General features: G+C 45.4%; 1 long non-coding RNA gene across 1 annotated transcript; it reads right to left on the bottom strand.

Annotated features, from left to right (window-relative positions):
* Window positions 1-4,123: 4,123 nt before the first annotated feature.
* LOC141279132 (uncharacterized) lies at window positions 4,124-14,368 on the bottom strand. The gene is made up of 2 exons (XR_012332951.1): window positions 14,124-14,368; window positions 4,124-13,687 (listed from the first exon to the last, which is right to left on the bottom strand). It is a non-coding gene; the product is annotated as an uncharacterized lncRNA (long non-coding RNA).
* Window positions 14,369-14,803: the final 435 nt, after the last annotated feature.

Consider the following 14,803-nt stretch of genomic DNA (forward strand, 5'->3'; position numbering starts at 1 on the left):
CAGTGATGTTTAAGAATGGAGAAGGGGTCAGGGTGGGCTTCCAGGAGGAGGTGTCACTGAAGTGGAGAGCTGGATGGTGACGAGTCATTGCAGGAGGACAGCTGGACTAGAGATTAACCCTCTTATCAAATACGGAGCCTGTATTTTTTTCAGAAGTGGAAATTCAATCAGGAGACAGTGGAATTATATGAGTCTTCGTTGCCTTGTCCATTCTTTCATATTCATATTTTACGATGCAGCTATGTTTCACCCACAAGGTTAAGAGTGAAGTTCCTGTTTGTCTGCAGACCCCACCATTTGTACTTGTTCAGGGAATGTGGATGTTGTCAGCTTTGACCTGGGTGTGGGACGCATCTTGCTTTAGACCTTGAGCTGTCTTTCAGGCTGTGCTTAAGGATTTCCTTTTTTTCTGTAATTATTGCTGTCAATACTAAAAAGAAAGTCTAGGAATTAACGACTCATAGTGTTATGAGCTAAATTGTCACCCCCCCCAATTCCTATGCTGACGTTCTAACCCCCAGTTCCTCAGAATATGACTGTAGGTGCAGGGAGGGCCTTTAAAGTGGTGATTAAGTTAAAATGAGGCCGTTAGGGTGGGCCCTAATCCCATATAACTGATATCTTTAAAAAAGAGGCGATTAGGACACAGACGTGTACAGAAGGAAGACCACGTGAAGACGGCCATCTACAAGCCAAGGAGAGAGGCCTCAGAAGAAACCAGCCCTGCTGACTTGAGCTTGGACTTCTACCTCCAGGATTATGAGAAAATAAATTTAGGTGGTAAAAAAAAAAAAAAAAAAAAAAAAATTTAGGTGGTTTAGGCCAGCCGGTCTCTGTTACTTGTTATGACAGCCTTAGCAAACTCATACACTTAGATGAATGTTATCTTTAGAATGAAATTTAAAAGAATCAAAGCATAATGGTTGAAATAAGTGACTTACTGTAAGAAATACTTGTAAATTTGGGCTTAGAAGGTTGAGCAGCATCCTACTAGGGTTGGGCCATGAGATTATAATGTGTTGAAACCCAAGAAAGCTGAGAGTTAACTAACCATGCTGCACCCGGGCGGGGTGAGGAAAGACTATTAACAGGAAAGAGGCAGAACACGGAGCTCAACGGGCAGGGACCAGACGGCTTTCAGAAACTCATCCATTCAGCCAACTCAAGTAAGTGTCACCTACTTGCTAGAGGATGGAAGTGAATCAAGTTCAAGGGAGGGACGCATGAAGTCAGGAGCAAACTAGACAACAGGGTGAAGCCGTCAGGTTTTCTCACACTGCTGAAAAAGACCATCAAACCATCCTAAGCAACCTTCTGGTTTCTAATTTAGCTTTCCAAGTCCCCTGACCTGGGAAAGAGGGGTTCATCCTCCACCCCAAGTTTTGTTTATTGAACATCTACTTTGTCCCAGGCCCTGAGACATACAGTGAGGGATATGGAGAGAAGTGGGTAGATTCGAGATCTGTTCGGAGGTAGAATAAGAAGAACTTGGAGAGAGATAGGAAGTGTGGGGAGGTGGGAAGGAGAGAGATGACTCGTAGGTTTGGGGCCAAGGGACCGGATGGATGGTGGTGAAATGAGAAGCTGTAGGGAGGACAATTAAGAGCTCTCCTAGCCATATTGGGTTTGAGATGCCCTTCAAGCATCTAGGAGACATCAAATAATTTGATATGTGAGTTCTGGGCGGAGGCTGGGCTGGAGATATAAATTTGGGATTCAGCAGCTTAGATATGGAATTTAAAGTCGTGGGACTGGATGAGGTCCCAATCACATCATCAATCATAGATGGAGAAGCCAAAGGCCAGGATAAATTTTGTTGTGTTAGGTTTTAATTTCCACTTATATCAAAATATTTTCTTATTTTCCTTGTGATTTCTTCTTTGACACATGGAATACTGTGAAGATTGCTTTTTAATTTCTAAATATTTGGAGATTTGAGAGAGATCTTATGTAATTGACCACTAATTTCTTTCTACTGTGTTCAAAGAACATCCTCTAACATAACGCTGTATAATTTCAATCCTTTTCCTTTCAAGTTTGTTGAGAATCACTTTATAGTCCAGCGTATAGTAGACATTGACAAACATTCCATGTGCACTTGAAAAAACTGTGTAATTTGCAGTTTGGGGTTTAAAGTTCTATTAATGTCCATTACGACAGGTTGTTTGATAATATTGTTCAAATCTGTATTCTCACAGACTTTTTAAAAAATTAACTTTTTTTAGAACAGTTTTAGGTTTACAGAAACATTGTAAATATAGTATGGAGAGTTCCATATGCCTCACACCCCATTTCCCCCCTGTAGGGACCTTTTACATTTGTATGGTACTTTTATTACAATTAATGACTCAATATTGATACATTATTATTAACTAAAGGTCATATTTTATTCAAATTTCCTTAGTTTTTACTTAATGTGCTTTTTCTCTTCCAGGATCTCACTCAGGATCCAACAGGACATTTAGTTATCACATGTCCTTAGGCTCCTCTTGGCTGTGACAGTTTCTCAGATTTGCCTTGTTTTTCATGACTGTTGGATAGTTCTGAGGTATTTTGTAGAACGTCCCTCTAAGAGGGGATTTGTCTGATGGTTTTCACATGGTTAGATAGGGGTCATGGGTTTGGGGGAGGAAGATCACAGAGGTAAGGTGCCATTTTCATCACATCACATCAAAGATACACGTCACAGCATCATTTATGGCCGACGATATTGACCTGGCTGGGGTGATATTTGTCAGTTTAACCAGGCGTCCTGTACTTCACCTGGTAGCCCCCTCTAGTGGTCCTCTGGGACTCTGCCGTATGTCCATTTGGAACATCAGGGACATAAGGTGGTCTTCAAAAGATTAAAGTTCTTCCTCAGTATTTTTTGTCTGATGTATGAAATGCTTTTCTTACATTATCAAGGTTTCTTTCAGCCAAGAGAGCTCTTAGCCACATTATCATGAGCTTTTTCTCTCATGGGAAATAAGCTGGCTTCAGTAATAGCCCATGAGTCTTTTGAATTCTTCTGATGGAATTTTGGCTTGTACGCTGTAGGTATCCAGCCCAGCTGACCTTGCCATCTGCTTTGGAAAGATTCTCCTATGACGTTCAACAGCGAATTCTCTCTAGATTGGTTTACTTGGCGAACATTCGTTTATTTTTCTTGCTGTAATTCAGGAAGGACTTGAAATTTCTGCTGGTATTATCGCCTCTCCCTTTTTGCGTTTTTCTAACTTCAGTGAAGCTTTCTTAGTTTGAAGACATTAAATATGAGAGCACTGGCTATTTCATCTGCTTCGACGAATTTAGTGTACATTCTATTTCTTTTAAAGTGTTTTAAAATAACCCTTTTGTTGAGTGGCATCAATCAGTTTCTTCAAAAGTCCTTTTGATTCATCTTCTAAGAAGTCTCCTGTTTTCTGGTGCATTCGTTATAGCTGACTCCAAGCTCCCACCATCCACCTTGTCTTCTAAGAACGCCAGCCAATTGCTTCTCTGTAGCAAGTGGCCACTTGAGGCTTGATCAGATTTTCTTCAGAATTCTCTAACATTTCATTGTGTTTAATATGTTCACTCACTCTCCCTTTTCCTTCTTTGGCTTCTTGTGAGAGCAGCTTCATGCATCCCTACAAATCATCATTTTCATCCAAAGCATCTTTTAGCATTGTCTAAAGCTCTTCTTTTTTTCTTCTGATGCATTTTGAAGCCTGTTGCAGTTGCAGGTACTTGATATCGGATGTGTTTTGATGAATCTTCTAAAGACTGAATGTTTCGTGTAATGCCAGCCATCACCTCAACTCGTTCTGTATGTTTAGATTTCTCTTTGATACATCCTTTTCTAAAAGCCCCTATTTTAAGCCCAAGTAAAGAGTTGTCAGTTTCCAGCTCTTCAATAATGTCCTCCACTTTCTTTTTTTAAGAATTAATTTTCTAGAGGAGACTAGATTCACGGCAAAATTGAGTGAAAGGTATCCAGATTTCCAGTATGACCCCCTGACCCCACACATGCATAGCCTTTTCCCTTATAAACATGCCCCCATCAGATGGTACATTTGTTACAGTTGATAAACCTACATTGACACATTGTTATCACCCCAATTCCATAGTATAGATTAGGGTTCACTCTTGGTGTTGTACATTCTGTGGGTGTGGACAAATGTATAATAATCTGTATCCATCATTATAGTATCATATAGAGTATTTTCACTGCCCTAAAAATCCTGGCCGTTCTAATAGGTGTGTAGTGGTATCACGTTGTTTTAATTTGCATTTCTCTGATGACATATGATGTGGAGCATCTTTTCATGTTTATTTTGCATTTGACTATTTTCTTTGATGAAGTGTCTGTTAAGGTCTTTGACCCATTTTTTTAATCATGGTGTTTGCTTTCTTATTGTTGAGTTTTAAGATTTCTTTGTATATTTTAGATAACAGTACTTTGTCAGATATATCGTTTGCAATTATTTTCTCCCAGTCTGTGGCTTATCTTTTTGTTCTCTCTGTTTTTATTTTATTTATTTATTTTTGGCTGCGTTGGGTCTTCGTAGCAGCACGCGGGATCTTTCATTGTGGTGCAAGTGCTTCTCTCCATGTGGCGCGGGGGCTCCAGAGCGCGTGGGCTCTGTAGTTTGAGGCACACGGGCTTTCTAGTTGTGGTGCACGGGCTCAGTAGTTGCGACGTGCCAGCTTAGTTGCCCCGCGGCATGTGGGATCTTAGTTCCCCGACCAGGGATCGAACCTGCATCCCCTGCATTGGCAGGTGGATTCTTAACCACTGGACCATCAGGGAAGTCCCTCTCTCATTCTCTTGATACTGTCTTTTACAGAGCAGAAGTTTTTAATTTTAATAAAGTCTAGCTTATCAATAATTTCTTTCACGGGTTTTGCTTTTGATGTTGTATCTAAAAGGTCATCACTATACCCAAAGTCATCTAGGTTTTTCTCTACATTATCTTGTAGGAGCTTTATAATTTTACATTTCACATTTAAGTCTATGATCCATTTTGAGGTAATTTTTGTGAAGGGTGAAAGGTCTGTGTTTAGATCTTTCTTTCTTTCCCTCTCAGTCACTCCCTCCGTCTCTCCAACCCTCCCTCCCTTCCTTCCTTTCTTTTGCATGTAACTGTCTAGTTGTTTCAGCACCATTTGTTGAAAACAACATCTCTGCTCCAGTGCATTGCCAGGGGCACCCAGGCCTTGTCCAGCTTGATGAGTAGTTTGATGTTGTTGATAATGAGTCTGCAGGTTGGCCGGGATTGACTAACTTGGGCTGAACTTGGTTGACAGTTCTGCTGACCTCAGTTGAGCTCACTCCTGCATGTCGGGGTCAGCTGGAGGTTGGCTGCTCTCTGCAGGCCTCAGCCTGGTTCTCTCATGAATCTCAGGGTCAGCTGGAGGTTGACTGATGCTGAGATGGGCTGGGCGGCCCTGCTGATCTTGGCTGGGTTTGCTCGTGTGTCTCAGGGTTGCCTGGGTGTCTGCTGAGGTGGGCAGGGCTTAGCTGGGTGCTCGGCTATTCAAGGCTGCCATGGCCCAGGGACCCGCCTCTAATTGCTGAAGGGAGCTCAGGTGGCCCAGAGCTCCTGCCACCGAGCTCTACCCAGCACCCAGTAATAGCCCCTCAGGGCTTCTTCCTCATCAAACATCTCACTCCTGCAGGAAAAGCTAAAAATCAGGCCTTCCTTGCTCAGGCTGGCCCGTACGTTCTTGAAGAGCCATGTGTCTCTCATCCGCCTCCGAGATGTCAACTACTCTTTTTTTTTTTTTGGTCGTTAACAACTCCCTGATTTTAGCCTTGAGTTTCTTTTTTTAAAATTAATTAATTAATTTATGGCTGTGTTGGGTCTTCTTTTCTGTGCGAGGGCTTTCTCTAGTTGTGGCAAGTGGGGGCCGCTCTTCATCGCGGTGCGTGGGCCTCTCACTATTGCGGCCTCTCTTGTTGTGGAGCACAGGCTCTAGAGTGCAGGCTCAGTAGCTGTGGCTCATGGGCCCAGTTGCTCTGCGGCATGTGGGATCTTCCCAGACCAGGGCTCGAACCCGTGTACCCTGCATTGGCAGGCAGATTCTCAACCACTGTGACACCAGAGAAGCCCTCAACCACTCTTTTAACGGCCTTTTCTTTTCTCTTCCTGAAGTCATCATCCCCAGGAAGATGGTAGATTTCCGAAACCAGGATACAGAGTAGGAGCAGAGCAGGTGTAGTCACCCATTTCTTCTCCTTTTCTTATTTCTCTTCCTCCTCCTCCTTCACAGCTTTATTGAAGTATATTTGCTATACAACAAGCTATAGATATTTAATGTATACAATATGATGAGTTTGGACCCATTTCTTCTTTTGTTTCTGTGGCTCGCATCACCTCACCACCCACTAAACAATAGAAAACACATGAAAAAAAATCCCTAGCCTAGCGGGGCTCCAGCGAGTGTGGACACTTCCTCCTTGGCAGGATTGGGACTCTTTTTTTCTGATAGAGCTAGTTTTTGACCATCATAGCGTTTTCACGAAGGAGTAAGTCAGCATCCGCGTCAAAGCTGCGTCTGCTGCTGTGCCGTCATCCCCCCTACACCTTGTCCAAAGGTTACACGCCTTTCATTGTTGCCCTGGAAGAACAGCTGCAGTAAGAGCTCCAGAATCTCAGCCAACTGGACAGCTCGCTCCTCACCTTCTCTTGTTTCCACCTCTCAGAGTCACTGGCCCTCGTTAGGGACTTCCCACGACCCCTCCTTTGGGCTGGGTAGCTGCAGCAAAGTGTGTGGGTGGGGGTGTGGGCATACAGAGGATGCCGTCCCCGTGTGGTAAAGCTGCTGTCTTCACTGGCTTTTGTCTGCTGGTTCCAGCAAGTACTACGAAAGGTGTGTTTCAATGATGGATTGCTGCATAACAAACCACCCTACAACTTCATGGCTTAAAACAACTCATCGTTCCCCATGATTCTGTGGGTCCACTGGGCATTTCTTCTTGTTGAGGTGTTAGCTGGTGTCACCTGTACAGTTGCAACCATCTGGAAGACTCACTCACATGTCTGAGGCCTTGGTACTTGTTGCCTAGGTCGCAACAGCTGTCCTCCAAGGGGCTTCCCTGTCTCTCATATTCAATAGTCTAGTCCAAGAGAGTGAAAGAGAATCTTCCATGCCTCTTAAGGACTTGGGCTGGAATTGATATAGTGTCACTTCTGCTAAATTCAGTTGGTCAAAGCAAGTCACAAGGACAGTCTGGGTTGAAGGAGCGGGAAAACAGCTCCATCTCATGTTGGAAGGCATGGCACATGGTTGGAGGATGGAGGAATTGGTACTGGCTGTCTTTGGAGGCAATCTTACCACAGGGGAGTTGCCTATCCAACGATGACTGTGAATTTAACTATTTCCCACTTAGTTCTGTCAGTTTTCGTTTCACGTATTTTGAAACTCTGTTAATAGGCACAGACATATTTAGGATTGTTATGTCATCTTGATGAATGGACCTATTAATTACTAAGAAATATCCCTCTTTATCTCTGGTAATACTTCTTGCCTCAAAGCCTACTTTATTGATATTAATACGGTTACATCAGCCTTCTTGGAATTAGTGTTTGCATTTGTAATTTTTTCATCCTTTTACTTTTTTTTTTTTTTGCGGTACGCGGGCCTCCCACTGCTGTGGCCTCTCCCGCCGCGGAGCACAGGCTCCAGACGCGCAGGCTCAGCGGCCATGGCTCACGGGCCCAGCCGCTCCGCGGCATGTGGGATCCTCCCGGACCGGGGCACGAACCCGCGTCCCCTGCATCGGCAGGCGGACTCCCAACCACTGAGCCACCAGGGAAGCCCGTCCTTTTACTTTTATATGTACCTTTATATTTATAGTGCACCTATTATAAACAGCACGCAGTTAGGTCTTGCTTTTCTATGCAGTCCGACAATTTTTAATTTTATGCAGTCTGACTATTAATACATTTAATGTAAGTATTTATGTGGGTGAGTTTCAGTCCATTATCTTGCTGTTTGTTTTCTATTTATCCTATCTGATCCTTGTTCCTGGTTTCTCTTTCTCCGTCTTCTTTTGAATGAATCAGGTATGTTGTAGTAGTCTATCATTGATTTTGCAGCTGTACTTTCTTAATTTTCATTTATTTGAATTTTTTTAATGGTTGCTTCAGAGATTAAATAAAGCATGTATTCTTACAGTGTATGTTTAATTAGTATTAAGAAACTTCTGCATAACACAAGAAACTTGCAACGATACAATTACTCCTCTCTTGTCTTTCCCCTGGGCTATACCGTGCTTCTATGTATGTTATAAACTCCACAATTTGGCATTATTTTTGCTTTAAAAAGTCAACTGCCTTTTAAAGAAATTAGGAAAGAGAGAAAATAGTCTTCTATGTTTACCCATGTATTTGCATTTCTGGCACTCTTTATTCCTTTCTATTAGATCTGCATTTCCATCTGGTATCATTTCTCTTCAGCCTAATGAGCTCCCTTTAGCGTCTCTTGTACAGTGAGTCTGCAGGCTATGAATTCTCTCAGCTGTAATTTTTCTGGAAATGTCTTATTTCACCTTCATTAAAATTCTTTTTGGTAAAATAGAAATTATTCTTCTTTATGTCCATATTACAATGATATTTTACCATGACTTTGTACTAGAAAAGTATTATCAATTACTACTTTATTTCCCAATGGATTATATTTAGGCAATAGAAAAAAAATACAATTTTTTTTTTTTTTTTTTTGCGGTACACGGGCCTCTCACTGCCGTGGCCTCTCCCGTTGTGGCGCACAGGCTCCGGACGCGCAGGCTCAGTGGCCGTGGCTCACGGGCCCAGCTGCTCTGCGGCATGTGGGATCTTCCCAGACCGGGGCACGAACCCGTGTCCCTGCATCGGCAGGCGTACTCTCAACCACTGCGCCACCAGGGAAGCCCTACAAACAATTTTTATTTGTATTTTAAAGTGTTTCCAAACATTAAGGCAGATGGATAGAAGCAAAATATTCTGTCATATATCTTTTTTTTTTTTGGTTGTTAAATGTATACTTTTTTCAATTCAATAATTTTTAGTAAATCTGTAGCTGAGCAACCATCTTCACAATCCAAGGTTAGAACATTTCAACCACCTTAAAATGTTCCTTCATGCCCATTTGCAATTCATCCTTTCTCCCATCCTCACCCCTAAACAACTGCTGATCTGCTTTCTCTCTCTCATAAATTTGGGACATTTCATATAAATGAAATCAGATAATATGTAATCTTTTGTCTGGATTCTTTCCATTCGCATAATTTTTTTCAGGTTCATCCATGTTGTAGCTTATGTCTGTACTTCTTAACTGCCGAATAGTATTTCATTGTATGAGTCCATCACGTTTTGTTTATACGTTCATTAGTCTTTGGACATTTGGATTGTTTCAAGATTTTCATTATTATGGATAATGTCTTCTGTGAACATTCAGGTCCATGGTTTTGTGTGGGCATATGCTTTCACTGTTCCTGGGAAGATTCTTTGGAGTGGAATTGCTGGGTGACATGGTAAGTTTATGTTAACTGCATGGTTTATCTTTCTCCATCCTTTTACTTCCAACCTATTCGTGTGTTTGAATCTAAGGTGTGTCTTCTGTAGGTAGAATCTAGCTGGATATTGCTTTTTCACCCAGTCAGACAACATCTGCCTTTTGATTGGGATGTTCAGACCATTCACATTTAATGTAATTATTAATACGTTTGGATTTATATTTGCCATTTGGCTACTTGTTTTTTGTATGCCTTTTCCCCCTCTGTTCCTCATTACTGCCTTCTTTTGTGTTAAATACATATTTTTAGTATACCCTTTTAATTCTTTTGTTGATTTTTAAATGACATTTTAAGTTTCTTCCCCCCACAGTGATTGCTTTAGGCATTACAATATGCATTTAACCACAGATTGACACTAACTCAATTCTGGTAAAACACAGAACATTTGCTCCAGTCTAGGTCAATTCCACCCCCCTCTCCTCTGTGCTATTATTGTCACAGACAACAAGTCATTCTATCTGTTTACCGATCATCTATCCATATGTATATATGTCATAAACGCAACACTACAGTGTCATACTTATTGCTTTATGCAAACATGTCTTTTGGAAGTTAAGGGAAGAAACAAGAGAAAAACATGTTTATCTGTTACATAAACCTACATATTTACCATTTCTATTTCTCTTTACTTCTTCCCATGGATTTAAGTTAAGATCTGGATTCATTTCCTTTCCCTCAGAGGACTTTATATTTCTTGTAAGGCAGGTCTGCTAGCAATAAAGTCTCTCAGTCTTCATTTATCTAAAAATCTCTCTATTTTACTTCATTTCTGAGGAATCGTTTCACTGGATACACTATTCCTGATTGACAATTTTTTCTTTGGCATTCTGAATATGTCATTCCACTGCCCCAGGCTTCCATCCTTTTAGACGAGAGAAATCAGCTATTATTGTATTGTTGTTTGCCTTTACCGACGAGTTGTTTTTCTCTTGCTGTTATTAAGATCTTCTCTTTGTGGTTTCAACATAATTGAGGTCCTACTATATGGATCTCTTTGAATTTATCTTACTTGGTATTCATGCAGTTTCTTGAATGTGTAGAATGATATTATTGTATACACACTCATGTTGACTATAAGCACTTTCTTCCATCTGGTGCAGGGGTGATCCTTCAGATTCCTCCTAGAACAGGATGAGCTTTGCCTCTCACTGCTGTGGCCTCTCCCGTTGCGGAGCACAGGCTCCGGATGCGCAGGCTCAACGGCCATGGCCCACGGGCCCAGCCGCTCCGCGGCATGTGGGATCCTCCCGGACCAGGGCACGAACCTGCGTCCCCTGCATCGGCAGGCGGACTCCCAACCACTGCGCCACCAGGGAAGCCCTGGGCTGCAGTTTTAATTCCACCATGTTCTCTGTGGTTGGCCCAGTCCCCAGTCTCCTGGGACACCGACTTTTTTATTTTATCGTTTGAACTGGGAGGCATTTGGCTTCAATTTCAGATATTTTTGGTGCATCTTCGGATTCAGCTCTGGCAGAGCCCCAGAATCCAATCACCATAAGAATGTTTGGGATTATGCTGTTTCCTTCTACTTACCATCCTCTACCCTATTGCTGTTTTCTTGGCAAAACTCACAGGAGGAAATTTCTGGGCCAAGTGTCCTTGTGTTTGGTGCTCTTCCAGACTCCAATCTGTACCACAAACCCACTCTGTTTTCCAAGATCTGGCTGATTTCCCCTTATCTTTGCAAAGTCTCTCCATCTATGGCAGCATTGCTCTTACCCAGACCAGGTTATGGAAGCTGCCTCAGTTTCCTGCTCACCTATGAAAGTCTCAGTCCTCTTGGGAATTTAGTTCATCAAGGCTTCCTTGTGTTCACTTTTTGCTAGCTTCATAGAAACATATAATTTCAATTTTGTTTGTTTGTTTTCCTTCTTCTTATCACAGGAATAGAGTCTTTTGAGACCTGGAAACCTTGGCTGCAAGCAGAGGTCAAATCTGGAGTTTCTACTGGGTGTGCTGAACTGTAGAATGAATGCTCTCAACCGCTCTGTTTTACTGTTATTTGAGTCCTGCCCTCATAAGGCTCTGGTGAGGATTAAATGAGCTGATGCACGTACACCCTCAGCCCCATGACTGGCAGGCAGGCAGCGCTCAACAACCAATAGCTATAGTGATGATTACTAAGCACGGTGGCCTTGGGCAGGGCAGATGCTGGGATGTTCCTGAGACTTGCTTTTAACCATCAGCCAGTGTGATGAATCAGGGTAAGGCAGTATTATTCTGAAGGACACTGCTAAAAATGTGGCACCTGATGGTTTTTCCAAGCAAGTACTTATTGAGGGCCTACTATGTGCTGGGCACGCTCCCAAGTCCTCATAAACACGGGCTTGTTTCATCCTCATAGAAAGTCTAAGAGGAGGGTTTTACTCTCCCCACTACACAGAGATGAGGAGACAAAGGAGAGAGGAAATGCATATACGGAAATTTTACTCAAAGTCCTGTATGAACTTGACTTTTTGTCTTATACATTTTCAAAATACAGTAATATTTAAACTGACACATTCTTTCACTGAGACAGTTATTAAACCTCTGACCTTCACAAGTGCAGGTCTGGTGTTATAGATTGTATGCTTGTGTCCCCCAAAATTCAGATGTCAAAGTCTAACCCCCAATGTGATGGTATTAGAAGGTGTGTGTGTGGGCCTTTGGGAGGTGATTAGGTCATGAGGGTGGAGTGCTCACCAATGGGATTAATGCCCTTATACAAGAGGCCCCAGAGAGCTCCCTCACCCTGTTTCTGCCATGTGAGGACACAGGGAGAGGGTGGCCATGTGTAACCCATAAGAGGGCCCTCACCAGAACTGACCATGCTGGCGCCCTGATCTCGGCTTCCAGCCTCCAGAACTGTGAGAAATAAATGTCTGTTGTTTGTAAGCCAGCAGTCTACAGCATTTTGTTATAGCAGACTGAAAGGATTAAGACATCTGGGTCAAAGTCCAACATCCTGCAAGAGGAATAAAGGATTTCCCGTCACACTGGCCTCTGTGACATTCCCTCGACGTCAGGGAGCAGCCACTTGGTGGGTGTCCCTGGGAACAGCTATCCATCCCTCCCACTGCCCACACCTGCAGTGGAGTGTTGAACCCCTCCTACAGGGGCCTCGGGGACCCTTTCCTTAGGGTGGTGTTTGGATGGATGTGACGGGAAGCCCACAGTGGCGTGGCTGGACCAAACAAGGGTGTGTTCTTGTCACTTACACACAGTCGGAGTGGGATGTCCAGGCCCGGCCGACTCAGAAAGGCACCACAGCTCCGAGACATTTACCTCCTGCTCACCATCCTTAGCCGGCTGATGCACTCCTGGGCGGAGGGGGTTACATGCGTGGTGTGGATGCAACAGGGCGAGCCTCAGCGAAGGAAACCCCGCCCCCGCAAGCTGCTTCCAGCTGAGTCGCTGCGAGCTGCACACTGAGCTGGGGAGGAACAGCTGGAGCTGCCAGAGGTCCCAGCCCTCCCGGGACTCCCTCGGCGGAAGCGAGCGCCTCGCGTGCTTCCCTGGGCCCAGCCCTGGGCGTCCGCTCTGCGCTGCACCCACACCGGCTGGTGCGGAATGAGGAAGGACCGCAGGGCCCGGAGGAACGTTGCTGCCTCTCAAGTCTCGTCTTCCTGCACCTCGAGCAGGACAGAGATTTGCTGCCCCAGTGTCAGCCCGTAAAGCTGCTACCAGCCAGACTCAAAACCCCGGCCAGTGGCAGCTCGGGAATGTCCTCCACGTGCTGGAGGCACGTGGCCCTCCCGGAAGGCCTGATGGCAGGGTGGACGCCCACCTGTCCCCACCGCCAGAGGCTGGACCTTCGTTAAGGCTTGGTTCACAGTTGCTCCAGCACAGTGTGCCGGTTGCGGCTCCAGGCTCGGCCTCAAGACCCAGGAGATCTCAAGTTCCCAGGGTGGGTGGGCAGCCGCCTCCCTCTTCAGCAAGTCTGAGCACCTGGCCCCAGGGGCGGGGACCGCAGCTACCGGACGACTGGGGTTTTGTTCATTCATTGGGTCAGCGAGAGGCGGCCCCGACGGTGTTTCACGGGCGCTAAAATAAAGGCGCTTCACTGCCGCCTGCTGGAGAAGCGTCGAATTAAGTAGACAACCTGGGGACCATCCGACTGTGAACGGCGCCCCCTGGAAGTGTGCAGCTGCGGCCGCCTAGGTGGGCTGTACCTCTCGGCTGAGCCTGGAGTGAGGGCGGAGGACATAAAGGTGAGTGATATCCCTCCCCCCCACCCCCGGCCGCTCCCCATTCCTGATCCTGAGAAGCTCCTGGTCTGAGGGCAGACGCATAAAAATAAACCGCGATACCATGGTGAGGGATGCACAACACGCTGCGGGCGCCCTGCATCACTCTTCCGCCCAGCCCAGCCCCGCGCCTTCTCTGGGTGGCCGTGCACAGCTCCCTATGGGAGCTGGGTTCAGGCCTGACTCAGTCCTCTGGCCCCCGAGGCTGGTCCACACCACAGCCCAGCCCCCCAGACCTCTCTGGTGGCCACGGCTCAGTGAGCTCTCCGAGACCCGGCATCTCCGCCACGCCCGGTCCCCTGCGTGCCCTCATCCTGGAGAGGCCCGTCCATCTCAAACCCGGACACTTGCCGGAGCTGCTCCTCCTTACTCACTTGCCCTGCCAGGCCTCGCCAGCAGCTGGTTCTGCGGCCAACCCCAGGAGCTGGGTAATCCACACTTGTTTCTTGGCACCTGCAGCTGTCACCTGCCCTCTCTTGCTCTTCCAGGTGTGGTCCTGGGGCCGTAGCACCCTGGGAGCTTGTTAGAAAAGTAGGATCTCATCCCAGACAGACTGGATGCGAATCAGCTTTTAATCAAGGCCACACCCCCGCCCCCCGCCCCGCCCCCCCCCCCCCCCCCCCCCCCAGTGGCATGTTCATTTCAGGTTGAGAAGCTGCTCTTAGCCTTGCCTCATGGTTCCAGGAACCTGTGAGAAGGGTGCCAGACAAACGGCCTCTCCTCCTGGGCGTTTAATGTAAACAGTTGGTCAGAGTGGGTGAGATTCTGAGACCCACTTTGCCACTGCTCACTGGGCCTCAATTATCTGCTCTTGTTAATTTTGGAGGAAGGCAGGCACTTGGAAGAGGATGTAGAGTGTAAGACTGAGAAAGAAGAAGAGAGATGCTGCCTGCTGAGTCCACTTCCGGCTCTGCCGCCTACTGCTGTGTGGCCTTGGCTGAGTGGCTTAACCTCTCTGTCCCTCTGTTTCCTCTTCTGTAAAATCAGGATAACAGAGGGCCTAACCATCTGAGTGTTACGAGGATTAAGTGAGTTAGCCCTTGTAAAATGCTTG

The sequence above is a fragment of the Tursiops truncatus genome, chromosome 7 (assembly GCF_011762595.2).
Source record: "Tursiops truncatus isolate mTurTru1 chromosome 7, mTurTru1.mat.Y, whole genome shotgun sequence".
NCBI classification, from domain to species: domain Eukaryota; kingdom Metazoa; phylum Chordata; class Mammalia; order Artiodactyla; family Delphinidae; genus Tursiops; species Tursiops truncatus.